Source organism: Alosa sapidissima, chromosome 12 (genome assembly GCF_018492685.1).
Source record: "Alosa sapidissima isolate fAloSap1 chromosome 12, fAloSap1.pri, whole genome shotgun sequence".
In the NCBI taxonomy this organism is placed as follows: Eukaryota; Metazoa; Chordata; class Actinopteri; order Clupeiformes; family Clupeidae; genus Alosa; species Alosa sapidissima.
The window spans coordinates 15946898-15962763 of NC_055968.1; positions in this window are offsets into that span (position 1 = coordinate 15946898).

Sequence of the window (15866 nt, forward strand, 5' to 3'; positions counted from 1 at the left end):
ATGATCATAGACCGTATAAACTAGGTCATGATCAAGTGAAAATTTGACTCAAATTGGATTGCTTGTTGCAATACAGTTTTCTTCCAAAAGAGGGCAGTAGAGTCTTTTTAAACGTCCCTCCACTACTGCCTGTGTCAACCAGTCCCTCCACTACTGCCTGTGTCAACCAGTTATTTAGTTAGTTGTATTTTGTCTTCATAGTGTAGCTTCAATAACCTAATACAGCTAAAGCAATAGTAGGTCCCAGGCACTCAAATATATGAGGAGAAGGAATTCTTTAAAAAGCCTTTATTGAATCTGGCTTAGGTCATTTAAAATATTGAGCCAACATGTTTCGACCGAACATGGTCTTCTTCAGGGCAAAGTAGCCTACTTTGCCCTGAAGAAGACCAGGGGCTGGAGAGGATGGCTTGCAGTAGTTAGGTGTGAGTTTGTTTGCACTGTGACTCATCATTGGGAGTTCACTTTGACGAGGTCTTGCCAGGAAAACTGGCCCTTTGCAGACTTTGAGTATGTGTCTGTCTGTCTGTCTCTTTAGGCCAAAGGCCTACGTCTAGTAAACAGTGATTGTGTGACCTGCAGGGCTGCATTCAGAGGCATGGTCATGTGCTGACTTGGGTGGTTGGTTGCGAGAGCATGAGAATTCTCTCTCTCTCTCTCTCTCTCTCTGTGAAGCATGCTCTGACCTGTTCCAGTTGTCTTTACCGAAAAGAGGTAGTCATAAACCTCAGCTGACACTCAACAACGGCCGTCTCACCACCAGGGTACTGTACATTTTCAGTTTAGTGCTACGTGACATTTTTACTCAACTTTACTCAAACACTTCCTTACGTAAGTGTCTTCTTCGGCATGCAGTTTGCTCTGCAGGTGAGCAGCTGTAGCTTTTCAACAAGTTATGAAACATGAACAAATCTGGAGAATACAGAAGGCCCAAACATTCAGTTTCTTAGAAAACTGTACAAACTAAATGTATTATTATCTAATTGGGCAGAAAGTGAGTCATGGTGCATGTTGGCATTATTTACACACAGTCGAACTGAATGATGGCAACTTGTGAGATGTCAGATTGTGTGGGTACCTGACGCGACGCGGCTGTGTGGTTTTTGATCCATTTCACTGCACTGCCAAGGCGTGTTACGTATGCAGGTACATGGCATAAGCATGCGTGTGTGTGTGTGTGTGTGCGGTGGGAGGGGGAGACGAGATATGCCTCATAAAACCCTTTTTACGTGCGACACACAGCATCAGCGTTCGCTCAACCAGTCAGGTGGGTGAGCTGCGAGGAGCTGTGGGCAGCCTGACGCGGCGCCGCGGTCCTCCAAGTAGCTGGTGACGCATGCTTGTATTTATGTTTTGCATGAAATGCTATATTTCACCTGCTGTCACGGCGTGTCATCCCTTGTGGATATGTAACTGGATGTGTAACCAGCTCCTCCATTCCAATCTGGACTGCTTGGACAACCAGACACCTCAAGAACAGAGAATTAGCATGTAGGTGAAAGGTGATTTTCAGGGGCCACAAAATTTGTCCACTTGTCAAACTGGGCAGCACACCCCAAAATGGCTCCCTCTCACATAATATAAATGTGCAATTTAAACCCCCACCATCCTCCAGCTAAGGCTGATCAAGTGCAGCAAAATGTTTTATCTTCACATAGCGGTTTACAAATGTGCAATTGAAACCCCCAACCGACCCCCCCCCCCGCCTGAAGCTTGCCAAGTGCATCCCGAAGTGCAGGCTGAAGTGGAGGAGCCACTGGTGTGGAGAGTGGCACAGGGCCAGCTGATTGAAGTGCTGACCTTTTGGGTTCCTGCGTGTGAGGGGAGAGAGAGAGGGATGGAGGCTGCAGATTCTCAGTCAGCTGTTAGATACTGCATCTAGGCTGCGAGTGGGAGTTGGGCCTTGACACCGCAGCCTACGCCTCCCAACCCCATTTGTGTGTGTCATCCTCCTCGCAAACGGCTCCAATACACACACACACACACAAAAGCCAGCCAGCCAGCCAGCCAGCCAGGTACGACTCCACAAATAGATGTGTGGGAGATTTTCTGAGAAAATGGCAAATCCATGCGCACACACACACACACTCGCACTCACACACTTACTCTCCTCCTCGGCAGAAGGGGAGGATAATCAGCTTTGCTCTCCGAGTAAATTACACCGAATTGCTCTTCAGGTAATCACAAGTGTTGGTCTTGCACGCACCCCTGCCGGGTTTTAAATGGCATTCTTCATTGTGCCGGTCCTGCTTCAACTGAAAGCCGGGGACAGACTGTATTACTTTCTGTTGTGATACTCACAATCTCTACTTTAAACATATCTTGTTCTTATAATTTCCAACATGGCCACAATATTCCAGGCTCACCTTACACCTTACATGGAATTTTGGAATCACCCCCGACCCCACACATACGCACCATGTTGTGCAGTGCACACAAACTGTGTGTCTGTGTGTGTGTCATGCCATATCTATTTGGTAATTGGTACAAATCACCTCCCCTGTTGCTGCCTCAGACTGGGCTGCTTTTCTGGACAGACCCAAAATGTAAAATATCCTCCTCTGCTCATGTGTAGACACTTAACAATGAAGTTTGTGGTCCGTCTTCGCATTCCAAAGAGCGGAGTGCCACATTCCGGGCGGGTGAGGAGGTGGGAAGAGGCCAGGGAGGGAACAGGAGGCCGTGGGTGGCATGGGGCGTGGGTGGTGGGGGTCGGGGTTAGAGGGGATACTCAGCCGAGTTAACTTCATGCCATGACACAGTTGCACAACAGCTCTCTCTCTCTCTCTATCTTTCTTTCTCTCTCTCTTTCTCTTTCTGTCTCTCCACACTCTCTGTGGCCTGTGGTGTCAGAGACCGGCAGTGAGCCACTGGAATGACATACCATTTTCTGTGCTGTCTTTGTGATGCTGATTAAGAAAGGAGGGGGGAAAAAAGACACCCTCAAAATTCCTGCCTGATTTTTTTAAAACTAAAAAATTTCCTGAAAGAGGGCTATTGTCTACAATTAGCTAGAACAGTGAGTGGCTGCTTTGTGCCATTCAGTGTGTGGAATTACTGATGGTGAAACCTAAGGCTCTGAATCTTACCATGCTTTCTCAAAAAAAACGTATGTATACTTATTTGGAAATCTCTTCTTTAGAACATTACAAGAAGCATATACTACACTTTAACACTGAGTACTTTTGCAATATCAAAACTCACAGGGAGGCACAGCGTTTTAGATCTGCCAAGCTTCTTGGTTTTCAAGTCTTAAACCACTTAAGAACACTCAATAATACAAGTGTTGGTGAAGACACCTGGTTTGTTCAAATAGCTCTTCAAGTTTAGGCAAGAGCATCAATGATAGTATCTCTGTATAGAAACACTTGCAGATTTTTTTTTTACTTCTAAAAGCAACTTCCTGCCAAATGTAGGATGAATGTGGGATGGGTTAGGAAACCAATTATAGACATGAGGGAAGAAATCATTGACACTTTACTTTCGTCTGCTTTAGTATGATGGTTGGTTGCAGAGATCTGTCTGTACACTGTAGTTTATGCTTTAAGAGATCACAAAGGTGGCGTGGTAATATAGGCTTTGTCATGAGTTTCAGATGACCTTGGAGTATTTCTCGGTGTATGTTCCCAGTGGAACATGTTGGAAAGAGTCTACACATGACAGTCTTATTTTAACATGACCAAGGATAGCTTGGACTGCCTCTCTCGCTGCAGTGTGTGTGTGTGTGTGTGTGTGTGTGTGTGTGTGTGTGCGTGCACGCTCGCATCTCAGCAGTTTCCTAATCGCATGTCTCTGCGCTGAAGCACTTGGAAAATATGCCATCAGGCTAGTTTCCATCAAGAACAACCAAGGCTCACATAGCTTGCTTTACACGCTTCCTCCCGGGCTGGCAGGGCAGAGGGCAGATTCCAGCTCAGCCGCCGCGCACGCCTGCCCACAATTGCCCTCCCCACCTCATAGGGCTGCGGCGACACTGGCACAGGTCGATCAAAACCTTGTCATGCGGCTGCAATCATGCTTACTGGAATGCATCTCATCTTGTTTTTCATTGAGATCCTCTTCTCTCTTTTTTCATTCAGTAAGCCTGATGCGAGGGATGGGGTGGGCTGGGTGTTGAATGACAAAAACAAACTCAATGACAAAAACAAACTCGATGACAGGTTTGCAAGGTTTCAACTGATCGCACCAGTCTCTGTGGTGATGATGTACCAGTCTCAGCCTGTGGTACCACCAGTGGATTTCGGCCTGGGCTTGTGCAACCCCTCGATCAGCCATTCCCAGTGAATTATACCCCCCCGACAACCCCCAGGGGAGAGGGAACGTTCCAAAGGATTCACGGTGAAAACCGACCCTGCTCTGAGTAGCCCTCTCTTGCTCACTACTACATGCGTCACCAATGGTGCCCCCCCCCCCCCCCCCCCCACGCACGCGCCACCTCACTCCCGACCACCCACCAACTTTCCACTCACTGCAATGACAGGGAGGGTGATCCCCCTACGATCATGTCACTCTTGACTGTCGCTCTTACATATATGACCCAATGTCTAAAACGACTGAACTTGGGGCCACCGGATCTAAAGATTATACACTGAAAAAAGACTAAATGTCATCCAAAGTTTGTTGTTGGATTTGTTTAAAATGGCTCCCCTCTGTTTTGCCCTCTTTGGCCGAGTGAGACTTGCAAAGGTATGTCCAGAATGTTGACACAGATCAGGTACACCATGTGCACTTCGGAAAAGACAGTTTATACCAGTACTGGCTTCAAATAGAAGCCCAAGATTTTCCCAGGTATGATAAAAAGATGTTATTCCAGTAGTCTAAATGATTCAAAAGCTGTTATCATTGGTGTGTTACACAATTGATATTTTAGTTCGAACAACAGATAGTCTGGACTGTTGTCTTTTGAATACTAAGGAAATTCATATTCGGTAGCCTATATTGGTAGATGTCCATATTTTTGTTGGTTATCGTGTAATTGACATATGATGACGTGATGATGACCTCTTTGGACTATTGCAGACGTATGAAGACTGTAAACTATTTTAATAACTGCAGAACTAATATTAGGTGTATGAACACGTACTTTATGAAGTTAGCAGCCAGTATGTCAACTGGAGAGCAAAAATAAGCACGTCTGAGTAATTACCTGTGAAATGACAGCTGATCTTCGGTCCATATCAAATAACAGAAACAGAGTTCCTACACTGCCTTGACTAAACATAGACTTACTGTGAAATGCAATTCTTGGGAGCATGACTTATTAACTCTTCATTAAGTTTGACCTGAAAGAAAATCATTGCCATAGGCCCAAATTAAGACCTAACAGCACCTGTTATCCCACAGATGGTAACGCTGTGGAAGGGATCCAGCATTAGTCAGGGGCAGATCCATTCCACACAGCTGAGCATAGGATATTTTATACTTATACCTCATCCTCTACCCCCAGCATTATTAAGTGTGCCTGCAAAGCAGCACACTTATTGTTCTTCTAAAGTTTTCTTATTATTCCTGTAAGCCCGATTTTTGTCCAGCTCCTGCTCTGAGACCTTTTGAGATATCGCCACCGGTCCAACTCTGGAACGTCCGGCCGGAACCGGTGTAGTGTGGAAATTCAAAATGATGTCACTGACCCTTGTCATTCTTCCGCCATATTGGATTGAATAGAAAGCGAAACTAAAGTTTCACAGGTCACAAATTTGGTCCGAACTTCACGAAACTTGACGTACATGATCCTTGGACCAAGCCTCACAAAAGTTACAGAAAGGATTTTTGATTTTCAGAAGCGTTTGCCCGTCACAGACAAACGAAATCGGCGGCGAAGCTCCGAAACAGGAAGTTGTCCATATCTCAGGAACACTGTCACTTATCGATACCAAATTTTGTATATGAACTCGGGACTCCATGGGGTAGTATGGACTGACTTACAAACTGAAGTAGCAAGGAGAACATTAGCTATTTATAGCTGACGTAGTACAGTTGACAGCTTAAAAGAAGTGGCGAGGACTCCTAACGCGATGTTTTGAAATGCGTCTACTATTGTCTACAGGAGCTTCCAATCGCGAGGAAACTTGCATTGTAGGCATGACTAAGGGATGCAATAACACCACCAACAACCAAAACTAGCCTACTCATTGTCAACATGTAGGCCTACATTAAATGTAACGTTTTATGTGAATCAAATTAAAAAGTTTTCTTTGCAAACGTAGGCATAGGCATATGGTGACAGATTAATTTAATAATGCTGCTGTGTGAATCACGGTAAGCGCGAATGAAGTGGCCACTTCTTAATGGGACCCACTGTATGGAAGTGGGCTAAGTAAAATAGAGATGTTTCAAATAAGATAAGGTTTATCAGAATTCTACGATATGCCCTCTTGACAACGGCAGAGATAGAACTGGCCTTTGGCCATAGCAACCATCCATTTAGAACGATTGGCCTTCATAGCAACCAAAGATCTGAGCTGTGTTGCAATGTGAGGCACAGTATAGAAAGGTGATGAAATATACAGAGACAGGTCAAAAAATATAGTGCAATGTAGACAGTAGTATTCAGTTGATTTACAGACAGTGGTTTAGAGTAATATGAAGTATTCCTTTATTCTGAGATACATCTGAGATAGGCTACATCAATAGGCTCTCAAAACAACCCCAGGTTCACCAAACAATCCTAAACAGACATAAGGTCTTTATAGATCAAATCCATATAGATTATTTGTCAAATAAACCAGTAAAACATAATTTGTGGGATGGAATATATAACATTCACACTTATAGCTCATATTTTTTTTTTAATAAATCAGTGAAAAAGTATCCTGACAAACAAGCAGCTTTTTAATGCCTTGGTCATATTTCATAATTTCAATTCCTCTGTAGGTTACCTGATAGCCCAGTTTGAGAGGCGCAAGACGTGTGACATTATTTATTTTTGCAGCCAATCACTGCTGTCATTTTATTTTATTGATTTGATCTCAGTCATAGAAGCTAAATTCGAAGGCAGGCCAAAGGTAAAATCCAACAAACCGCATTCAACCCGCAAGCCAATAGTTGAATAGCCCTCTCCTAGAGCTTTTGAGATATTGCCACTGCTCCAACACTGAAAGGCACTGTTAGAATGCTTGGATCAAGCCAGGTTCAGCATAGCGTATGCCACTGTCTGCTCACGTTGGTGACCGGACCAGGCAAGCACACTTTCGCAGTTCCCGCCGGAAATGCAGTCTAGTTGGGGGCCAAGCAGCGAAGCTGCGAAGGTACCCATTGTGTTTCTATGTTTTTGGGGGCCAAGCAGCGAAGCTGCGAAGGCACCCATTGTGTTGTGTTTCTATGTTTTCTTATTATTACGCTTCCGCCATTGAAGTTTGTGGCCATTGAGGTCACAAATTTTGTCCGAATGACACCAAACTTAACAGATATCATCTACAGACCATGCCTCATTAATGCATTGCTTTTTGTCTTCGGAACTAAAACCATTCACGCGTAACAGCCAATCGAAGTTTGCGGCGAAGCCGCCAAACAGGAAGTGAGCTCATATCTCAGCAACCCATTCATCTATCATAACCAAACTTAATACATGGCCTCAGGACCCAATCAGGGGGAGGCTCAAGAAATCTGGTGACCTTTGACCTATAGGAAGCGCTGTAATTAAGAAACATGCCTTTTGGCCTGTAGCTGCAGTTGTGCTTAGAATTAAAACACACTAGTGGTGTCTGGTAATACTGTTGGAGATCCTTAGGCCGACCTAAGCCAACTTGTGATGTCATCGTAATTGATTCGGCCGCCATATTGGATTTAATCAAAAACACGTACAAGTTTTCGCAGGTCACAAATTTCAGCGGATCCTCACCAAAATTGGCAGAGACCATCTTCAGACCATGCCTTATCAGTGCATTGCTTTTTGGAACAATTGACAGAAGCATTCAACTGTAACAGCACATTGAAATTTGTGGCGAAGCCGCCAAACAGGAAGTGAGCTCATATCTCAGCAACCCTGCCATGTATCATAACCAAACTTACTACATGGATTCATTAGGAGGACGCTCAAAAACTTTGGTGACCTTTGACCTGTAGGGGGTGTTGCAATTATCAATATTGCATTTTGATCTGTAGTTGCTGATGTGTTTTATAGATCTTTTGTTTTTTGATGTGAAACTGAAGACAACATGTTCCATCCAGTTCATTCTAATGCGTGCGTGCGTGCAAGGGCAGGGCGGGGCGGGGCGGGGCAGGACGGGGTGGGACGGGCAGGGGTGATTAGGTGGGGGGGGGGGGGGGGGCTGGCTGGCGGTGGCAATACTCAGCCCTGTTTCAGCCCTACAAAATCAGCTATGTTTTGATGTGACACTTGTTGAAAGTGTTGCTCACAGGTGTCTGCTGAGTTCTATCTTGTCGCCGTGGCTACTCCGGCCTATTCTGCTTGGCCCCCTCATTGCTGCTTGCAGCTATATTCCTATTAGGGTAAGGCTATTTGCACCCCTGGTACAATTAGCAGTGTATGCTATTCGTACCCTGGTGCAATAAGAAGTGAATTCTATTCGTACCCCGGTGCACACAGCAATGTGTCCTATTAGTACCCCGTCTGGTACTAATATCAATGTATGCTATTCGTACCCCGGTGCACACAGCAATGTGTTCTATTAGTACCTTGTCTGGTACAAATATCAGTGTATGCTATTTGCACCCCTGTGCATTTAATCTTGCATATTGATCACACAATGTAATAATATATATATATATTTTTTTTTAAAACAAGCAACATGTTTTTTTGTTGTTACATAACAGAGTGCTCAGCTGTGTAATAGACACTCTGAATAAGGTATGCTGTTTGCATCAATGTACAATTAGAAGTGGATGCTATACGTACCCTGATGTTTATAGTACTGCATGCTATTTACACCCTGGTGCATGAACTAGCTAATTGTTGCAATCAAAACTTCAGTTTGAGAACCGATTTCTTGTTCAAATTGCGCGCCTTTTCTCCAGAGACGTTGGTACACATGCACACTCACTCTGCCAAAACGCATCACACAGGGTTCGAACCCCGGTCTCACACGTGCCAGCCCTTGCCTGTGACCACTGCACTATCTGCTTCCACAAGGAGTTAAGGTTTGCAGGTAAAATTATAGTTTATAGGCCTGAACGTCATCTTCACGAAATTTCTGTTAGCTAACAAACTGACGGTTGTATGTGTTCACTGAACAAAGATTATGAAAATAAAACACAAGTTTTCCATCTCAAGTTTAATTTGAACAGATATTAGTGCTGAAACCGTTCAGAATTCTTCACTTTCTGCTGACGAAAAAACGAATGTCGGCCATGTTTTTTGGGCACGCAAGCAACATTTTTGTTGTTATGTAACAGGGTGTGAATAGCCCAGTTGTGTGGCCAAGGCTATTCATACCAGGGGTACGAATAGACACTCCGTTCCTATTATTATTATTCCACCATGGAAGTCAATGGCAGCCCATAGAACCGTCTGGTGAAAAGTTGTAAAATGGCACACTGATTGGGGACAGTCCAATGATTAATTTCACCAAGTTTCAAGTCGGCATCTCGAGCACTCTAGCGCCACCAACAGGCCAAAGTTGGACGTGCGTTCATGCAAGTAACTTTTGACCCGTTGGCCCGATTGTCAAATATGAGGTATCGTTGGAATCCTTGGACCAAGCCAAGTTCAACGCACCCTATGACATCATTTTCCGCCATGATGGATTTTCCGCCATTTTGGATTTTGTCAAAAACCTTTAAAAAGTTTCACGCCTCACATAAATTGTTCGATTTTCATGAAACTTAGTACATACGATCTTCAGACCAAGCCGCACAAAAGTTATCCCTTTTCGTCTTCGGAACTAAAACCGTTGTCTCGTAACAGCCAATCCAAATTTGTGGCAAAGCCGCCAAACAGGAAGTGAGCTCATATCTCCGCAACCATTTCATGTATCATAACCAAAGTTAGTACGGGGACTCATATCTCCATCAGGAGGATGTTCAAAAACTTTGGTGACCTTTCACCTCTAGGGGGTGCTGCAATTACAAAAAATGTGTTTTGGCCTGTAGCTGCTGTTGTGTTTGGAATTAAAATGTACTAGTGGGGTCTGTTAGTACTGTTGGAGGTCCATAGGCTGACCCAAGCCAAATTGTGATGTCATCGTAATTGATTCGGCCGCCATATTGGATTTAATCAAAAACACCTAAAAGTTTTCACAGGTCACAAAGTTTGTCCGATTTTCACGAAACTTGGAGCAGATGATCTTCAGACCAAGCCTCAAAAAAGTTATCCCTTTTTGTCTTCAAATCTAAAACCGTTCGCCCGTAACATCCAATTAAAATTGTCGTCAAAGCCGCCAAACAGAAAGTGAAGTGATATCTCAACAAGGTTTTCTCGTGTCAAGACTAAACTTACTACATGTGCTTAGGACCCAATCAGGAGGAGGCTCAAGAAATTTGGTACATTTTGACCACAGTGTGGCGCTATAATCACAGGAAGTAGGCTCATATCTCAGCAATGCTTACACATATTGAAACCAAACTTGGTACATGGACTTGAGACCCCATCCTGAAGACGCACAATAAATTTAGAGTCTTTTACCCACTAGGGGGGCGCTATAATTACAGGAAGTAGGGTCATATCTCAGCAATGCTTTCACATATAGAAACCAAACTTGGTATATGGACTTAGGACCCCATCCTGAGGACACACAATACATTTGGTGACCTTCGTCCACTAGGGGGGCGCTAGAGATACAGGAAATTAGCTCATATCAAGAAGAGTTCAAATCCCACTTGAAGCATAAGTGTTTGAATGCTGTTGGGTTGTGGAGGTTAGCATACTAGAATAGAATGCTGTTGGGTTGTGGAGGTTAGCACACTATAACATTACAGCTACTTGTCAATATGGACTTGTAGTGCAAGGCAAGTATAACTGTATAAATATAGGCTATTTATCTTATTGACTCCAACACAGAATACTATTGGGTTGTAGAGATTAGCACACTAGAATAGAGTACTGTTAGAATACTGTTGGGTTGTGGTGGTTAGCATACTACAATAGAGTATTATTGTAGTATAGATTATGTAGTATAGTATTATGTAGTACAGTTAGAATACTGTTGGTGAAAAGACTCCCTAAGTTTATATATATATATATATATATATATATATATATATATATATATATATATATTATTATATTGTTTCTCATTTTCGAATGTACACTTAAATCTGCACAAAGTCCTTGAGGTGAAAGTGCTGTGGAGAAATTGCAGGATTGTTTGGCTCTGCCACCTAACCACGCCCAGTTTACCTGCTGGAAAACCCTGTAGCTCCGGAGCAGGGGCTCAGACCAGGATAAATTGTTTGCTCACCCTCAGTTCACTCTTTTGTTCATCTCAACCCAGCAATCCAGTGTGTCCTGCTTTGTGTGCGTCTTTAAGTTAACATAAGTCATCACTTTAATGACCCTCACTATGACTTTTGTGATGTTTATCAGTTTGTAGAGTAGCTCTGCCATCATGTGTAAAGTTAAGGTCTTTGTTTGTTGGTTTGGTGTGTTGGAGTCCCGATGATTAGATGATGTTGGTTGACTAGGGATGTCAAGTATTGTTTAGTTGTACCTTATATAGCCATATGATTTCAGTTTATTGTTGTGAGTTGGGATCTGTACTGATTTACCCAATTTCACTGATTACTCCATTTTCTGTTTGTTTCCTCTTTGATGCAGCACACATACAAGTAAAGAACAAAAGAACAGATGAATTGAAACTCAAATAAAGTTCACTTGTGCACCGAAACCTGCCATCTCCGTGTCATCACTCCATACCATTGAGCCTGCTGACCGAGGCTCTGCCTGTTCGCCACACACTCACTCTACCTCAACCCACATCGCCCCCTACAGTTCCTTCAGTTGGGTTGTGGAGGTTAGCATACTAGAATAAAATACTGTTGGGTAGTGCAGGTTAGCACACTATAACGTTACAGTTACTAGTCAGGACTTGTCGTGCAAGGCAAGTATAACTGTATAATTATAGGCTGTTCATCTTATTGACTCCAACACAGAACCCACCCCACCCCCCTTCACCTACCACCACAAATACAATTCAATTCTGTGGGAAACACTGCCTTCCATTATCAGACCCTTCATCTTATCCACGACAAATGCATAGTGCTGTAGAATAGAGTATTGTTAGAATAATATTAGGTTGTAGAGATTAGCACACTAGAATAGAGTATTGTTAGAATACTATTGGGTTGTGGAGATTAGCACACTAGAATGGGGTACTGTTAGAATACTGTTGGGTTGTGGAGGTTAGCACACTATAACGTTACAGCACAGGGTAATCCTAATTTTATGGAACTTGCATTGTAGGCATAACTAAGGGATGCAATAACACCACCAACAACCAAAACTAGCCTACTCATTGTCAACATGTACATTAAATGTAACGTTTCATGTGAATCAAATTAAAATGTTTTCTTTGCAAACGTAGGCATAGGCATATGGTGAAAGATTAATTAAGTGTGCTTGCAAAGCAGCACACTTATTAAGTGTGCTTGCAAAGCACACTTATTGTTCTTCTTAAGTTTTATTATTTTTCCCGTCTCCCTAATTTTTGTCAGCTTTAGCGCCTAGGCCCTTTGAGACAGAGACACCGTTCCAACTTTAAAACGTCCGGTCAGTACCGGTGTAAGTTGCTCTCGAAGATGACGTCAGGTGGGCGTGTCGTTCGTCCGCCATATTGGATTGAACAGAAAGCGAAACTAAATTTTCACAGGTCACAAATTTGGTCCGAACACCACAAAACTTGACGTACATTATCCTTGGACCAAGCCTCACAAAAGTTACCAGAAGGATTTTTGATTTTCGAAAGCATTTTGCCCGTCACAGCCAAACGAAATCGGCGGCGAAGCTCCGAAACAGGAAGTCGTCCATATCTCAGGAACACTGTCACATATTGATACCAAATTTTGTATTTGAACTCGGGACTCCAATGTGAGGGTGCATAAGCTAAAAAAAAATGATAAAAAGATTGTTTTCCTCAAAGCATATAGTTGACGACACAAGCAAGAAATGTCACGTTAAATACATCTGAACGCTAGGTGGCAACGTTGTATTACATTTCACATACATACGGTGACATCATTAGAATTATGTGAGCTTCACAAGTAAGGAAGGTGCAAATATTATGTAATTTATAATGGGAAATTATTGGAAATGTTATTTCTTGTTTATTCTAATTGCAAACCACACACATCCATTCGGAATCACACGTACACATTTAATACTGAAAGACTCTCATTTCGTTTTGATTTGATGTTGCCTAGCAACGCTAACCTGACCCTAGCCAGATGAATGTCGTTCCGCTTAGCTCCGCCTAGCTTCACTCACATCCATCTGGGACCTCTTCCATTGAGAGTGATTTCTCCAACCAACTTTATGGTTTAGCCAATCAGGACGCAGGGTGGGAGTTTCATAGATGTGACATAGCGTAGAAGCGACTGTGAGTCTGTTATTAGCGTCACAGGTTGGCTTCGATGTGAGTGGTTGAAGTAGCACGTCAATAGATGACGGACAAGTGGCTTATTCAATCATATGCAAGCATTTTTTGATTAGGCCCAGCCTTCTGAAGCAACACTTCAATGGATCGGTTCCAGATGGATGAGTGGAGCTAGGCAGAGCGAAATTCATCTGGCTATTGCCAGGTTATAGCAACGCAGCCTTCAAAGCAAAGATTCTAGAACAGGGCTTCAGAGAGACATGTTTTGAGTTTGTGACCAAGAACCTAAAATATCGGTTTCCATGTGTATGTGCTGGATGGTGTGCGTCCTTTATGAAAGTAAGTGTTTCATACAGTTAACGTTACAGACATAATGAGTCATGTTGTAGTGGTCAACATAAATGTGCCCCTTCTGTTATTAGAATGCTAAGCGGAGAAGCATGCTAAGCAGAGATTTAGTATCATTAATTTCTTGTGTGGCTAGCTATAGGGAGGAGATGTAGGCCTATGTTGCTAATTGGGATTTATGTTGTTCAGTAGTGTTAATTTTGTCACCTATTTTTAATTTAGTCTTAGTCTTAGTCTTGTGACGAAATGTCTTTTTTAGTCTTTGTCATATTTAGTCATTCAAATATAATTTTTGTTAGTCAAGTTTTAGTCGACTAAAAGTCTCGTCATTTTAGTCTAGTTTTAGTCAAAAGAAAACTAAAGGTATCTTAGTCTTAGTCAGTTTTAGTCAACACATTTTAGTCTTTTTTTTATAACAAATTATTTCTGATTACCATTTAAGTCAAATAGTGTTTCACACATCTCAATTTTCCAACAATATTGTGTGTCCACAGGGCTACTCGTCTGTTATAATTACTCATTCTGATTTTTTGTCAGTCAGTATGTTTACATGCACAGGTAAGTCGAGCTACAGTTATAGCTCGGCTGGGATTTGACAATAGACAGTAAAAGATTTGACTGGACCACTGTCATATTCGTAGACCAGTGTTTCTCAAAGTGTGGTCCGGGAATCACTGGTGGTCTGCAAGCTATCCCAAGTGGTCCGCGAGCAGACGTGGTAAAATATAATATAGATGAGTTGTTTGCAATATTGAACCAACTTGTATGTAAAAACAGTTCTGCAACACTGTCTATGTAAGATATGCCAGTTTAAATCATACAGTATGAATCCACACAATAAGCAAAGTGCAAAGACAATAAGCAAGGTGGTTCAGTGAGTAGGCCTATAGTGTAGACTAATTATAGGCTACTGTTGAAGTAGGTCTAATCTTTTTTTTTTTTTAGCTAGGGTTAGTTAAGTGGTCCTGAAACTGAAAAAGTGTGAAAAACACTGTCGTAGACCAAAGTATTAATGTTTTACTCCGCCTCGCTAGATGGCGATATGCGCCCAAACACAACACATTCCCCAAACAGACTCTCCATCTTAGCCATAGCTAACTTGCTAGTGAACTTTCCATATTAGCTTACTTGATAGCAAACTTTGCATCATCAGTCTAACTAGTTAAATAGTTGACATTACATGATGAACATTTTCGTAAGGACATTCTGGTGGATGTTAATTTGTATGAGAGAAGCTTCAACTTCTGGGTATGTAGCATTGTGGCATAAAGCTTAGGTAGTTAGTTTGCTAACTCTGGCAGAAATCTCCAGTGTTCTTGTTCCATGTAGTTTCGTGTTGCAGCCACAGGGTTGCAGCAACAGCACGTAGACTAGCCTACAGGAAAGCTGTTGCGTATGAACTCATTCGGAATATTTTGAAAACGTAACAGCTAGATATTCTGTCTTCTCATTTTGTAGATGAAAATGAAGAGAGATTTTATCTTAGTTTTTATTTCATGCAAAACATTTTAGTTTCGTCTTTTTTCGTCAACAATAATGCATCTTAAGATAGTCTTAGTCAGTGTTTCAGGACAATACTGCCGTCTCGTCTTAGTCATGAAAAAAAAGGTCGTTGACGAACATATTTCCTCTCGTCTCGTCTGACGAAATTAACACTATTGTTCAGCGTAATGCCATGGTCATTTGATATGAGATGCTTGCACTCGTAACTTCGTCACTTGTAACTTTAGGACTGCTATTTTTTTTACTAACAGTAATTCACGAAACACTTTAGCCCTAAAAGTAGCACCTAAGTCTGTGACAGCTTAAAAGAAGTGGCGAGGACTCCTAACGCGATGTTTTGAAATGTGTCTACTATTGTCTACAGGAGCTTCCAATCGCGAGGAAACTTGCATTGTAGGCATAACTAAGGGATGCAATAACACCACCAACAACCAAAACTAGCCTACTCATTGTCAACATGTAGGCCTACATTAAATGTAACATTTCATGTGAATCAAATTAAAAAGTTTTCTTTGCAAACGTAGGCAT